This window comes from Bufo bufo, chromosome 5, assembly GCF_905171765.1.
Source record: "Bufo bufo chromosome 5, aBufBuf1.1, whole genome shotgun sequence".
NCBI classification, from domain to species: domain Eukaryota; kingdom Metazoa; phylum Chordata; class Amphibia; order Anura; family Bufonidae; genus Bufo; species Bufo bufo.
Window position 1 is genome coordinate 328,235,970 of NC_053393.1, and position 14,242 is coordinate 328,250,211.

A 14,242-nucleotide genomic window follows, 5' to 3' on the forward strand; every position below is an offset into this window, starting at 1 on the left:
TATCAAAATATATATATTTTCAAATATTAAGATCAAAATATAAAATACATATATAGATTGGCAAAGACAAACATCCACATAAGGAGTATGCCAGCAAAAAGGGAGGTCAATGCTAGTACAGGAGTAAAAACTACGTTACGAATGAATTCATCACAAAGTGTATTAAATCGGCTATATCCAGGGCTGCAGGGAGAGTGTATCTCGGTGTACATTACTGTTCATTGCAGAAACATGCATAGCTTATCCTTTCTGCTAGTAAAAAACATTTACTTTGTGTCAGTATGACAGGGAGGTCTCATACAGTATATGGACATGCGCATCATTGTGCAGGCCACCAACAGCCCTAGCTAATTCAGTAAATTTAGTAAAATGAAAAAAAAAAAAAAACACTGTGTGCCTCTCCAGGAGCTGTGTGCAAATGACTCTTTAGTGGCACAAAAGAAGGACATAGAGGCAGTGCCAATAAAGTAGTAGAGACCCAATAACAATAGAATTATACAAGTTATTCACCCCAATTTGAGAATCAAGGCGTAATAGAATTGTTTATCTATTAGACAAGTTGGAGACCCCAATAACAGTAGAACAAGACAGGTTATTCACCCCGATTTGAGAATCAAGGCCTAATGGAATTGCTTATCTATTAAACAAAAAGGTGGACACGGTGGACACTGTTCATTTAGATAGCTCTGTGCCCTACACAGGGATTGATGCAAACTGTTCTGTCTCCTATGGATCCCTTCAGTTTCAGATTACAGTTCCTGCACTATTCCTGCACTGTCCCTGTAGTCTCCCTATGCTCTCCTTACAGTGTCTGAAAACTCTCCCTACAATCTCCGTAAACTGTCCCTGTACTGTCCCTGCACTCTCCCTATTTAATACTCTACAATTAAATATTTACTTGAAAACTGTCCCTAGCACTTTTCAAGTCTCTCCCTATGCTCAGCTCACAGTGAAATGGCGGAGACCGCATGGGATGAAGCTTTTAGAGGGCTGTGACTTTACAAGGGCTGGCTAGCTGCAGATAAGCTGTCTGCACGGCATTATGGGTGACCTAAACTACAGATTGAATTCCACTTCGGATGTTGTGCTTTGCTCAACACCATTGCAGATCATGTAGGTATGATTACCACCACAAGACCACATCTGGGGGTCTGTAAAAAAAAAAAAAGGTAACCAACCCCTTTAAATGTAAAATAAGTCTAAATAGTTGAAATTAACAGGACAATAGACATAAATTAAAGTTTCATTCTTGTGTTTTCCTATTTAAATGGTTTTTTTTTATGGGTATGACTGGATACTCCATTGTTAAGTATATGAATATACATTTTTTATCTGTTATTGAAATTCGACAATCGACAACAGAAAAATAACTACATAAACAGATAAGTAATCTCTATTTGAATGAAATACATCTAATGCACATTTAATCCTTGATTATTAAAAATAAAAGGATAACAGCAGCATGAAAGTGTATGTTCTGTATTTTTGTCATCAAGAAATAAATATACATCAAATATCAGTTATCTAGATTTAGATTAGAGTTCTAAAAATATGCAGTGGTAGAACAGAGTTGTTGAAAATAAATAATAAGCAGGCAATCTGTTCAGCTACAGAACTAGATATCAAGATGCAAAATAAAACTGCATTAATTATTTATGTATCACTCACACTAAAATATATAAATATCCCTAGCCATTTTCATCAAACTCCAAATAATTGCACATTTAAACTATTGAAGATGAATATGTATTCTGTGTAGATTAAAGACCTATTTTATTTTTATGTGCTTTCATTTAAAATAATTGATTTTGAATAAAATAATTATGAAAACAATATATATTTTCTTCTATTCATATGTAAATGTCATCACATTAATAATGGTTATTGCAAAATGTAAATAGTTTACATGGCTTATGTACACTATTTTATTACAGTTCTTTAAGAGCTTCAGTTTGTTCATGTATGAAGTAGAGATGAGCGAGTTTCCCAAAATTAGCTTTGTGTCTGATTCAACCTATTTGGCTATAGGTAAATGGATGATGGCTACTGGTAGCAAACAGACTATTTAAAGGGAGTCTGTCACCAGATTTTGACCCTATAGACCGCTTGCATAGCGCTCTAGCATAGCGGTCTATGATTCTAATGGTACCTTTGATGTTTGCTTGTGAAGTTCCCCCAAGGCAAAAACAGACTTTTATTCATATGTAAATTAGGGCTCGCAAGTGCCCAGGGCGGCGCTCACCTCGTTGGAGCCCAGGCTGTTCTGCCTCTTTTCGTCATATCCCCGCCCCAGCCTCTTCCTCTGCCCGCCCCGCTCTTCCTTTGCGTCCTCCTTCTCTGCAGCGTGATCCCGCGCCTGCACTATCCATTGCTTGGCCGGGGCATGCGCACTGCGATGCCCATTGTGGGCACGGCATCGCAGTAGCTACTACGCATGTGCCGGCCAACGGCGAGAAACAGCGGCAAGGAGGCGGACCAGAGACACCCACAATGGGCATCGCAAGTGCCCAGGGCGGCGTTCACCTCGTTGGAGCCCAGGCTGTTCTGCCTCTTTTCGTCATATCCCCGCCCCAGCCTCTTCCTCTGCCCGCCCCGCTTTTCCTTTGCGTCCTCCTTCTCTGCAGCAAGATCCCGCACCTGCACTATCCATTGCTTTGCCGGGGCATGCGCACTGCGATGCCCATTGTGGGTGTCTCTGGTCCGCCTCCTTGCCGCTGTTTCTCGCCGTTGGCCGGCGCATGCGTAGTAGCTACTGCGATGCCGTGCCCACAAACAGCCTGGGCTCCAACGAGGTGAGCGCCGCCCTGGGCACTTGCGAGCCCTAATTTACATATGAATAAAAGTCTGTTTTTGCCTTGGGGGAACTTCACAAGCAAACATCAAAGGTACCATTAGAATCATAGACTGCTATGCTAGAGCGCTATGTAAGCGGTCTATAGGGTCAAAATCTGGTGACAGACTCCCTTTAAAAACACACTGCACTGTTAGATTATTTTTTTGGGGCGGCAGATGCCTTCTTTTCAATATTCTGATCAGTAAAATGGTGGCCACCATTTTGTGTGATTTGTGTGGCATTCCCACTTCAGCTCCTTTCTATCACATGTGTCAAGTCAAGCACTTCCATAAGGTGCTGGAGCTGATCAGCCTTGGCGAGAATAGCCACACAGATGAGCAGTATTTCAAATATATCAAGCAGCAAACATCCTGTTAGATGTCACACCTTCATCTCCAACTGTTTAAGGTGGTCAGCGACAATGGCTGCAACTTAGTGGCCCCCCTGAGCCTAGGGCAAATAACACATGATCCCTGCATGGGATCACTGGCTTGCATAAGTGTCCAGGAGACTGTCCTCACATTTCAGTCATTCTTTTGTGACGAGGAACTCTCTCCTGGACATGCAGTGACAGAACAGCACAGTGGGCAACACGGTGGCTCAGTGGTTAGCACTGTTTCCTTGCAGCACTGGGGTCCTAGGTTCAAATCTGACCAAGGGCAATATCTGCATGGAGTTTGTATGTTCTCCCTGTGTTTGTGTGGGTTTCCTCCAGTTTCCTCCCACACTCCAAAGACATACTTACAGCACATCGAGGCCCGAAGGGTAAGACTGCGTGTACACAAGACTATACATCAACAGTCTGTCACATTACACCTCTTAATCTGTAACGTTGCTGGAGTTCAACATTGCACATGCTAGAAAGTCTGTACAAGAAGCATAAAGCTTTGAATGATTTTTCCATGCATCAGCATGTGTTGTTTCAAGGACATGCAGTGGCAGCTCATCCGGGATTCCTTTTGCATGCTGAGGCCAAGAAATGTGTCAGTCTCAGTAGGGACAACTGTGGCATGAATGATCTCATCCACCTCATATTTGTCTCAGAACAGACGTTGAAACTCATGCAGCAGGGGACAACGGAGGAGAAACAGCATCTTGCCGTCAACCCTATTGCTGTTGGGGACCCACAAGGAGAAACTCTCATGGAGGAGGATGAGGATAAAGAGCTGCCACGTGAGGAGGAGTCAGAGGATGGTGATGGTGACACAGGCCACGACACCCAATCATCTGAATGGGCCGCAGATCCGGAAAGAATTGACTCCTCGGGCATGCTGTAAGCCTGTTTGCTTATGCACTGACAGGCATATCATTGATATCAAGAAGTCTGATGAGTACCGAATAGCCATGCTTTTAAACCCTCGCTATCAAAGCAAAATGGGGAAATGCTTTTCTTACTCTGAAAAGAGGCCAAATAATGTTATTTCCGGGAAAAACTGTGTCACAGCTTTCAGCGAGCAGACACCTGCGGGCAGCATGTCTAAAAAGGAGGCCCCTAGAGCTGACACAGTATGCTCTCTGTCTTCTTTCTTGCCAAGCCTCCTGTGTTATCTCAGAGAGTGTTTTCAATGCTGCAAGGGGCTTACTGACACCCATACAGGCTAAGTTGTCCTCCATCATTCTCCAAAGCACCACTTTTGTCAAAATAAACCAAGCTTAGATTCTAGAGGAATTTCATACTCCTCTGGCTGATGCAATAAATAGATCTGGACTTGCTTTTCTGCCTACCATCATGTTACATGCATGATATGTTTCATACGGCTATTGCTGCTGCCACCATCATGCCACTTCAGCTGTTAGCCTGCCAACATGTACCATATGTCTGCTGCAGCCGCCACCACCACAGCTGCTGCTCCTCGCTGTTAATCCCATTCTGCTACCACTATTAACGCTACACATCCATCATTACTACTACTACTACTACCACTAATACTACTAGTACTGCTTCCCACAGAGAGACAATCTACTGCCTTGTATGTTCCATGCTATACCGCTCCAGCTGCCACTACTATTGTGGCCTCCTATTACCCTGCACTGTTGTTGCCATTCAGATCAAACCACTTTATCTTCTGACAATTATCACTTGTGCCTGTTGTATTGGCCAGGCATTCCGACCCTATCAAGGCACAATTTTTGGATGCTGGGTTCCCCAACAAGCCACATTTTTTATATCCCATAACACTGTGTGTGTTTAAACATCATCTTCACCTGATAGGAACAATTTTTGGAAGCTTTGGAATTTGAAAGAGGATAACACGTGTGACAGTGTGGTATATTTTTTAACCTGCTGTTTGTTAACGCTGTCAAACATGTATTTACCTAAAGCTATGTATGTAGATGTGACGTGATTTGCTATTGCTATCGTTGTGTTCAAGATCTTAGGGAGGAGGGAGATAAAATGCAAAAATTGATTAAAAAAATTATGAAAAGTGATAACATGTTTTTCTAAAAATTATGTGTCCTAGGAGAATAGAGAATGTTATATATCAGTTTGCAGGGCAATAGGAGAAGCTTTTGTTTGGGCCGAATTGATTCAGTTCTAAACCAAAAAATTCAAAGAATCAGAACCGAACCAGATCTTCAAAGGTTCGGTAATCTTTATTCCATAGTCTCCCTGCTCTTACAGTAAAGAATACCCTTCTATGTTGGTATAAAAACCTTATTTACTCTAGAAGGAGAAGATGTCTCTTTTTGATGGTCACAATCCTAGGTATAGATTGGAGAGATCTCTTGCCCTTTGATATATTTCTACCTACTGTAAACTGTAGTTTGTATTACAAATAACCCAAATTTTTATTTCACATTGAGGAATACAGAAGGTTTTTTGTATGGCTTAAAATAGAGCTTACTGTACTGTTACAGAATTTGGTGACAAATTTGTGAAGCAAAATGTTTTATTGTAATCCACATTCCTTTGTCAGATATCCACATCCCTTTGGTTCAAGAGGCACAGTGGATTATTATTTTTGGCATAAGGGGCGCACATAGCCTTCCTGCTGCCTAAGGCAAAAGGTGAAACGTGCTCACCCACCATCTGGCCTTAGATTTTAGGAGGGTTTCACATTTGTGTCATGGTGATCAGGCCACCAGTTTCGGCAGAGAATGCCGGAAATCGGCTCGTCACAAACCGCAGCAGTTTCTGTTTCTGTCTGTCTGATTCTCAGAATATTTGCCAGGTAGTGGCCGTATCTTTGCCGAACCGAATAGTCAATGGGGTCTAGCAGACATGTGGCAGTATCTGGCAATGCCGGATCTGCAAAACTTTGGCAGGCTATTTCCATCGGAACACACTTCTGGATCTTCTGCCAAAGATGTGAAACTAGCCTTAGACTTTGCATAGTAAAACTCCATTATAAGACATTCGGATTTTGCTGCAAACTTTGGAGCTTGTTCTCAACAACAAAAAAGTCCACTATGTGTAGTATTATCTTTTGTGGTTATCAGTAAAGTTGAGCGGACACCTGGATGTTCGGGTTCGACAGGTTTGGCCGAACTTCACAAAAAAGTTCGAGTTCGGGACCCGAACTTGACCCCAAACCCACACCCCATTGAAGTCAATGGGGATTCGAACTTTTGAGCACTAAAATGGCTCAAAAATGTCATGGAAAGGGCTAGAGGGCTGCAAATGCCAGCAAAATGTGGTTAAGAGCATGGCAAGTGCTCTGCAAACAAAAGTGGATAGGGAAATGACTTTAAATAACATAAAATATGTAAAAATGAAAAATAATAATCTTGATCTAGGAGGACGAGGTCCATATGGAGTAGGAGGTTGAGGAGGCGGTGGATGTGGCAGTGTAGGTGGAAGCGACGGTGGATGAGGAGGAGGTAACCTACACTGCTTTTTGGTTTCAATATCTTTTTATTATTTTTTTTATTAGGGTACACCCCAAAACATTGGAAAATATAACCTGTGATAACCCCCTGCAGTCGTGCTAAACACACGTTCAGACAATACACTGGCTGCAGGGCAGGCCAGCACCTCCAAGGGGTAAAGGGCAAGCTCAGGCCATGTGCCCAATTAGGAGACCCAGAAGTTGCATTGAGCAGAACCATCAGTCAGTTCGTGTAGGCGTGTGCAAACATACTGCCCCACCATGTTGCACGTCCCCGTGATGTTCACTATTCAATTGGATATCTGCTCTGTGAACTTTCGATGTTCTTTTCTGCGCCTACCATGTTAATCATGGTTAGCGACGAATCAGGGTTCCACGCCGGAGAGAGAGCGTGAGAAAGAGAGACCACATCCAAGGGAGGTCAATGTATGAAATTAAATGTAATTGATCGGAAATGTGGGACAAAGTATTGAAGAATAAGCTTCCAAGTTAAGGAGGGGGCGAGCGGCAATTACCCACTCCCGACTCGGGGAGGTAGTGACGATAAAAAACAATACAGGACTCTTGAGATGGCCTGTTATTTGAATGATTAATTAAAAATTACAGGGAATGTCACTGCAGTATTTTGGATTAGGAAACGTTAGCCAGGAGAGGCCCTGCTGCCGCTTTGTTGACTCTAGATAACTTCTGCCTGATCACATGTCCTTGTTTCGTCCACCATCCATTTGGTTATCTTCTCTATCAACTATCGATGTTCTTTTCTGAGCCTACCATGTTGATCACGGTTATCAGCGAATCAGGGTTCCATGCCGGAGAGGGAGCGTGAGAAACAGAGACCACATCCAAGGGAGGTTAATTGTTTCAAATTAAATATGATAGAGGGGAAATATGTGACAAAGTATTGAAGCGCAAATGTGGAACAACTTGTTAAAGTTTAAGCATTGAATGAAAGGAGGTGGCACACATAAATTAAAGAAGAATTTCTGAAATTTTATTCCCTGTCACTTATGCAGAGCAGGGGTTTCTATCCAGAAAAATTGGTAAAATGTCACCTGACAATGTAACAGACGATTTTTTGAAATTTATGTTCCTGTCACCTATAGAGTTGAGAGGACACCTGGATGTTCGGGTTCGACGAGTTCGGCTGAACTTGAAAAAAAGTTCGGGTTCGGGACCCGAATTTGACCCCGAACCCTATTGAAGTCAATGGGGACTAACATTTTTGGGCACTGAAATAGTCCTGGAAAGGGCTAGAGGGCTGCAAAAGGCATCAAAATGTGCTTAAGAGCATGGCAACTGTTCTACAAACAAATGTGGATAGGGAAATGACTTAAAATAACATAAAATAAAGAAAAAATATCTGGATCTAGGAGTAGGAGGTTGAAGAGGCGGTGGATGGGGGGATGTGGCGGTGTAGGTGGAAGCGGCGGTGAAGGAGGAATAGGTAGCCAACACTGATTTGTGTTATTTTTTATTTTTAAATTGGGGTATCCCCCAAAATATTAGGACATATAACTAAATAAAACAAAGAATAAGTGCACTTGAGTACAAGAATGGATGGTTGAGGCTGGTATAAATGTCTATTCTGCACAAGGTACGGACAAGTCCTGTGGGATCCATGCCTGGTTCATTTTAATAAACGTAAGCTTGTCCACATTGGCTGTGGCCTGTGATAATGCTCTCTGCCGTGCTAAACACACGTTCACACTATACACTGGCTGCAGGGCAGGTCAGCACCTCCAAGGCTGACAAAGCTTTTCCACATTTTGGAAATGCTAACCCTGCCTTCTCAGGTGCTGGTGGTGTCCCAGCTGCTTTGGCAACCTCTTCCTCTTCCTTTGCCTTTGCCTTGTGCTTCCACTGTGCCCCCGCTGTCAGGTGGGAATGCCATCAGCAGCGTGCGCTTGTAGTCGCGCATCTTCCGATCAGTAACAGATGTTTTCACTAAATTTAGTTCCCTGTCAGCAATGCAGAGCAGGGGTTCATTCACGGCAAAAGGGGGTTCATGTCACCCAGCAATAGAACAGAGGATTTTGAGAGATTTAGGCCCCTGTCACCCAGGCACAGCAGGGGTTCATTCAAGGCAAAAGGGGGTTCATGTCACCCAGCAATAGAACAGAGGATTTTGAGAGATGTATGCCCCTGTCAGCCAGGCACAGCAGGGGTTCATTCACGGCAAAAGGGGGTTCATGTCACCCAGCAATAGAACAGAGGATTTTGAAAGATTTAGGCCCCTGTCACCCAGGAACAGCAGGGGTTCATTCACGGCAAAAGGGGGTTCATGTCACCCAGCAATAGAACAGAGGATTTTGAGAGATTTGTAAGTGATCAGAACTGATCAGTCAGATCTATAATAGTATTAGTGTCACCTTAGCTCGCCCTCCACCCAAAACGCAGTGTTTGCCTGATCAGGCCTGATCGGTCGCCCACACGTGTGTTCACCAACGCCCGCCCCGCCGCAGTGACAAAATTTGAAATTTTTTTTGATCACTGCACAATCACTGCACAAGCGCTGCGGCGATAAAAAAAATCAGTTTTGATTTTTTTTATCAATCGCAGCGGCTTCCTGTACTTCGCTAGCCTCCCATTTGTAAGACAGGCTTGCTTTTTTTCTTGGGTAGTCTCAGGGAATACCCCCTAAATTTAGTTGACCAAATGGCAAGTAAGGGGTATTCTTCTGAAGAGGCCTACAGGCTTCTGACCCAGTCGGATGAGGAATAGGAACCCTCATCTGACGAATCCAGCGGGTCAGAATATGAACCTGTAGAAAGCAGTGGCAGTCTGACCCAAAGTTCGGACGATGAGGTTGAGATCCCTGATACCACCAGGCGTACCCGGCCCCGTGTCGCTAGACCACAGGTTGCGCAGGATCCACTTCAAGGGCAGAAGAGTGGGGCTGGCGCTGTTGGATTACGTGGTGAGGCATACACCAGCAGCGCAGCCCATCCTGGACCTAGTACCAGCACTGCCGTAGAACATGGTGAAGTGGCGAGCACCAGAAGGGCAGTTGAAGCTGGTACGGTGGCACGTGCAGTAGTTCCTCCGTCGCAGCCACCGCACAGACAGGCCCGTAGAGCCCCTATAGTCCCTGAGGTGCTGGCAAACCCTGATTGGCAGCCCCCAACTTCAGCCGCACCAGTAGTTCCCCCTTTCACCGCCCAGTCTGGAGTTCGGGTTGAGACAGCTCAGATCGGATCGGCACTGGGGTTTTTTGAGCTGTTCTTGACTGCGGAGCACTTGGACTTAGGCAGAAACAAACCGGTATGCCACTCAATTTATAGCCGCCAACCCGGGAAGCTTTTATGCCCAGTCTTTCCGGTGGAAACCCGTCCAAGTTTCTGAATTTAAAACTTTTCTGGGCCTTCTCCTCAACATGGGCCTGACAAAAAAGCATGAATTGCGGTCATATTGGTCCACGAATCCATGTTCTCTGTTGCCATGTCCAGGACACGATTTGAGACCATCCTGCATTTCCTGCACTTTAGTGACAACAGCACCTCTCGTCCCAGAGGCCACCCAGCGTTTGACCAGCTCCACAAAATTCAGCCCCTCATAGACCACCTTAACACCAAATTTGCAGATTTGTATACCTCTGAGCAAAACATCTGCGTAGACAAGTCCCTGATACATTTTACCGGGCGCCTTGGCTTCAAACAATACATCCCAAGCAAGCGCGCCCGGTATGGGGTCAAATTGTATAAGCTCTGTGAAAGGACCACAGGCTATATGCACAAATTTCGTGTCTATGAGGGTAAAGATCAGACCCTGGAGCCGGTCAGTTGCCCTGACTACCTGGGGAGCAGTGGGAAGACAGTCTGGGACTTGGTGTCACCCTTATTTGGCAAGGAGTACCACCTTTATGTGGACAATTTCTACACAAGTGTGCCCCTCTTCAGGCATTTGTTTCTAGAACAGATTGGCTGCTGTGGCACCGCGTGACCTAGTCGCTGGGGCTTCCCCCAACGGGGGAAAGGGTGCGCAAAGGGGCCCAAATTCTAAAGAGCACCTATAGGATTTCACAGGGCATTTTTACGCATTTGGATTCCAAATTACTTCCCACGCTTTAGGTCCCCTAAAATGCCAGAGCAGTATAAATACCCCACAAGTGACTCCATTTTGGAAAGAAGACACCCCAAGGTATTCTGTGAGGGGCATGGCGAATTCCTAGGATTTTTTTTTTGCCACAAGTTAGTGGAATATGAGACTTTGTAGAAAAAAATGAAAAAAGAAATCATTTTCCGCTAACTTGTGCCAAAAAATTAAAACGTCCATGAACTCACTATGCCCATCAGCGAATACTTTAGGGTGTCTACTTTCCGAAATGGGGTCATTTGTGGGGTGTTTCTACTGTCTGGGCATTGTAGAACCTCAGGAAACATGACAGGTGCTCAGAAAGTCAGAGCTGCTTCAAAATGCGGAAATTCACATTTTTGTACCATAGTTAAACGCAAACCAATAAATATACAATAAATATACACTTATTGCATTTTTTTTATCAAAGACATGTAGAACAATAAATTTAGAGAAAAATTTATATATAAATGTAGTTTTAGTTGAACAATGTTTTGTAAAAATTTCGGTCAATTTTGATTAATAACAAAAAAAGTAAAAATGTCAGCAGCAATGAAATACCACCAAATGAAAGCTCTATTAGTGAGAAGAAAAGGAGGTAAAATTCATTTGGGTGGTAAGTTGTATGACCGAGCAATAAACCGTACCGTGAAAGTAGTGTAGTGCAGAATTGTCAAAAGTGGTCTGGTCATTAAGGGGGTTTAAGCTAGGGGGGCTGAAGTGGTTAAAGCTCTCCGTCTCCACCAGACGGAATGACAGCATTTCAAAGGACAGTAATTTTGAAATGCTAGCATTCAGGCCAGGTATCGCGGGTGGGTAGGTGGGTACTTCCTCCTCCGCTCCAGGGTTTGGGAGATGGAGAGCTGAACGCTTCCGTGGGACATTGTGGAGATGCTTGGTGACCCAGGTGGTGGTGTTGCTGGCAGATCCTCTGTTTGCAGGGTGGCAGGTGCGACTGTCACTCCAGAGGTAGATGAAGAGGCCGAAACTGCAGCAGGAGAAGAGGAAGCAGGAAGAGCCAGAAGAGCCAGAGACCTTTCTTTGTTTTTTAAATGTCTACTTTGCAGCTCGTGCTTTTCACTTAGATGCCTGGTTATGCAGGTTGTGCTCAGGTTGAGAACGTTCATGCCTCGCTTCAGGCTCTGATTGCACAGCGTGCAAACCACTCATTTCTTGTCGTCAGCACATTGTCTGAAAGACTGCCATGCCAGGGAACTCCTTGGAGCTGACTTTGGTGTGCTCGGTTCCATGCTGCGGTGGGCAGTAGCAGGCGTACTCAGTGGCGTTGCAAGGGGGGTGCGGACCGCACCGGGTGACACCATTGATGGGGGTGACACCAGCAGGGCCGGCATTTACGAACCATTTGTATTGCCGTCCTCAGGAGAGGGAAAGATGTGTCTGGGATTCGAACCCACGACCTTCTGTATCAGAGGCAAAGCACTGCGATGCAGCCTCTTCCTGTGTCCCGCCTTGTATGTCCATATATGGAGTTAGTGCTTGTGTATTTCAGAAAAGCTTCTGCTGGGATTCGAACCCACGCCCTTCTGTATCAGAGGCAAAGCATCTAACAACACGGCCATAAGAAGAGCCTTGCTACTGACTGAAAATATATGAGACTTGTACTGTTATAGCTGTACATCTATACACATGACCGCTGCCCTAACACACCCAGCACTGCTATATCTCTATATGACAGCTGTCCCAGCACACTCAGCTCTGCTATATCTCTATAAATGATAGCTGCCCCAGCACACCCAGCTCTGCTACATATGATACACATGACAGCTGCACCAGCACACTCAGCTCTACTATATCTCTATATATGACAGCTTCTCCAGCTGTCATGTGTATTAGATGTAGCAGTGCTGGGTGTGTTTGGGCAGCTGTCATGTGTATAGATGTAGTAGAGCTGGGTTTGCTGGAGCAGCTGTCATATATAGAGATATAGTAGAGTTGAGTGTGCTGGTGCAGCTGTCATGTGTATCATATGTAGCAGAGCTGGGTGTGCTGGGGCAGCTATCATTTATAGAGATATAGCAGAGCTGAGTGTGCTGGGACAGCTGTCATATAGAGATATCGCTGTGCTGGGTGTGTTAGGGCAGCTGTCATGTGTATAGATGTAGCAGAGCTGGGTTTGCTGGAGCAGCTGTCATATATAGAGATATAGTAGAGCTGAGTGTGCTGGTGCAGCTGTCATGTGTATTAGATGTAGCAGTGCTGGGTGTGTTTGGGCAGCTGTCATGTGTATAGATGTAGCAGAGCTGGGTTTGCTGGAGCAGCTGTCTTAGATAGAGATATAGTAGAGCTGAGTGTGCTGGTGCAGCTGTCATGTGTATTAGATGTAGCAGTGCTGGGTGTGTTTAGGCAGCTGTCATGTGTATAGATGTAGCAGAGCTGGGTTTGCTGGAGCAGCTGTCATATACAGTATAGAGATATATTAGAGCTGAGTGTGCTGGTGCAGCTGTCATGTGCATCATATGTAGCAGAGCTGGGTGTGCTGGGGCAGCTATCATTTATAGAGATATAGCAGAGCTGAGTGTGCTGGGACAGCTGTCATATAGAGATATAGCAGTGCTGGGTGTGTTAGGGCAGCTGTCATGTGTATAGATGTAGCAGAGCTGGGTTTGCTGGAGCAGCTGTCATATATAGAGATATAGTAGAGCTGAGTGTGCTGGTGCAGCTGTCATGTGTATTAGATGTAGTAGTGCTGGGTGTGTTTGGGCAGCTGTCATGTGTATAGATGTAGCAGAGCTGGGTTTGCTGGAGCAGCTGTCATATATAGAGATATAGTAGAGCTGAGTGTGCTTGTGCAGCTGTCATGTGTATTAGATGTAGCAGAGCTGGGTGTGTTAGGGCAGCTATCATATATAGAGATATAGCAGAGCTGAGTTTGCTGGGACAGCTGTCATATAGAGATATAGCTGTGCTGGGTGTGTTAGGGCAGCTGTCATGTGTATAGATGTAGCAGAGCTGGGTTTGCTGGAGCAGCTGTCATATATAGAGATATAGTAGAGCTGAGTGTGCTGGTGCAGCTGTCATGTGTATTAGATGTAGCAGTGCTGGGTGTGTTGAGGCAGCTGTCATGTGTATAGATGTAGCAGAGCTGGGTTTGCTGGAGCAGCTGTCATATATAGAGATATAGTAGAGCTGAGTGTGCTTGTGCAGCTGTCATGTGTATCATATGTAGCAGAGCTGGGTGTGCTGGGGCAGCTATCATTTATAGAGATATAGCAGAGCTGAGTGTGCTGGGACAGCTGTCATATAGAGATATAGCAGTGCTGGGTGTTAGGGCAGCTGTCATGTGTATAGATGTACAGCTATAACAGTACAAGTCTCATATATTTTCAGACTGTAGCAAGGTTGTTCTTATGGCCGTGTGGTTAGATGCTTTGCCTCTGATACAGAAGGTCGTGGGTTCGAATCCCAGCAGAAGCTTTTCTGAAATACACAAGCACTAACTCCATATATGAACATACAGGGCGGGATACAGGAAGAGGCTGCATTGCAT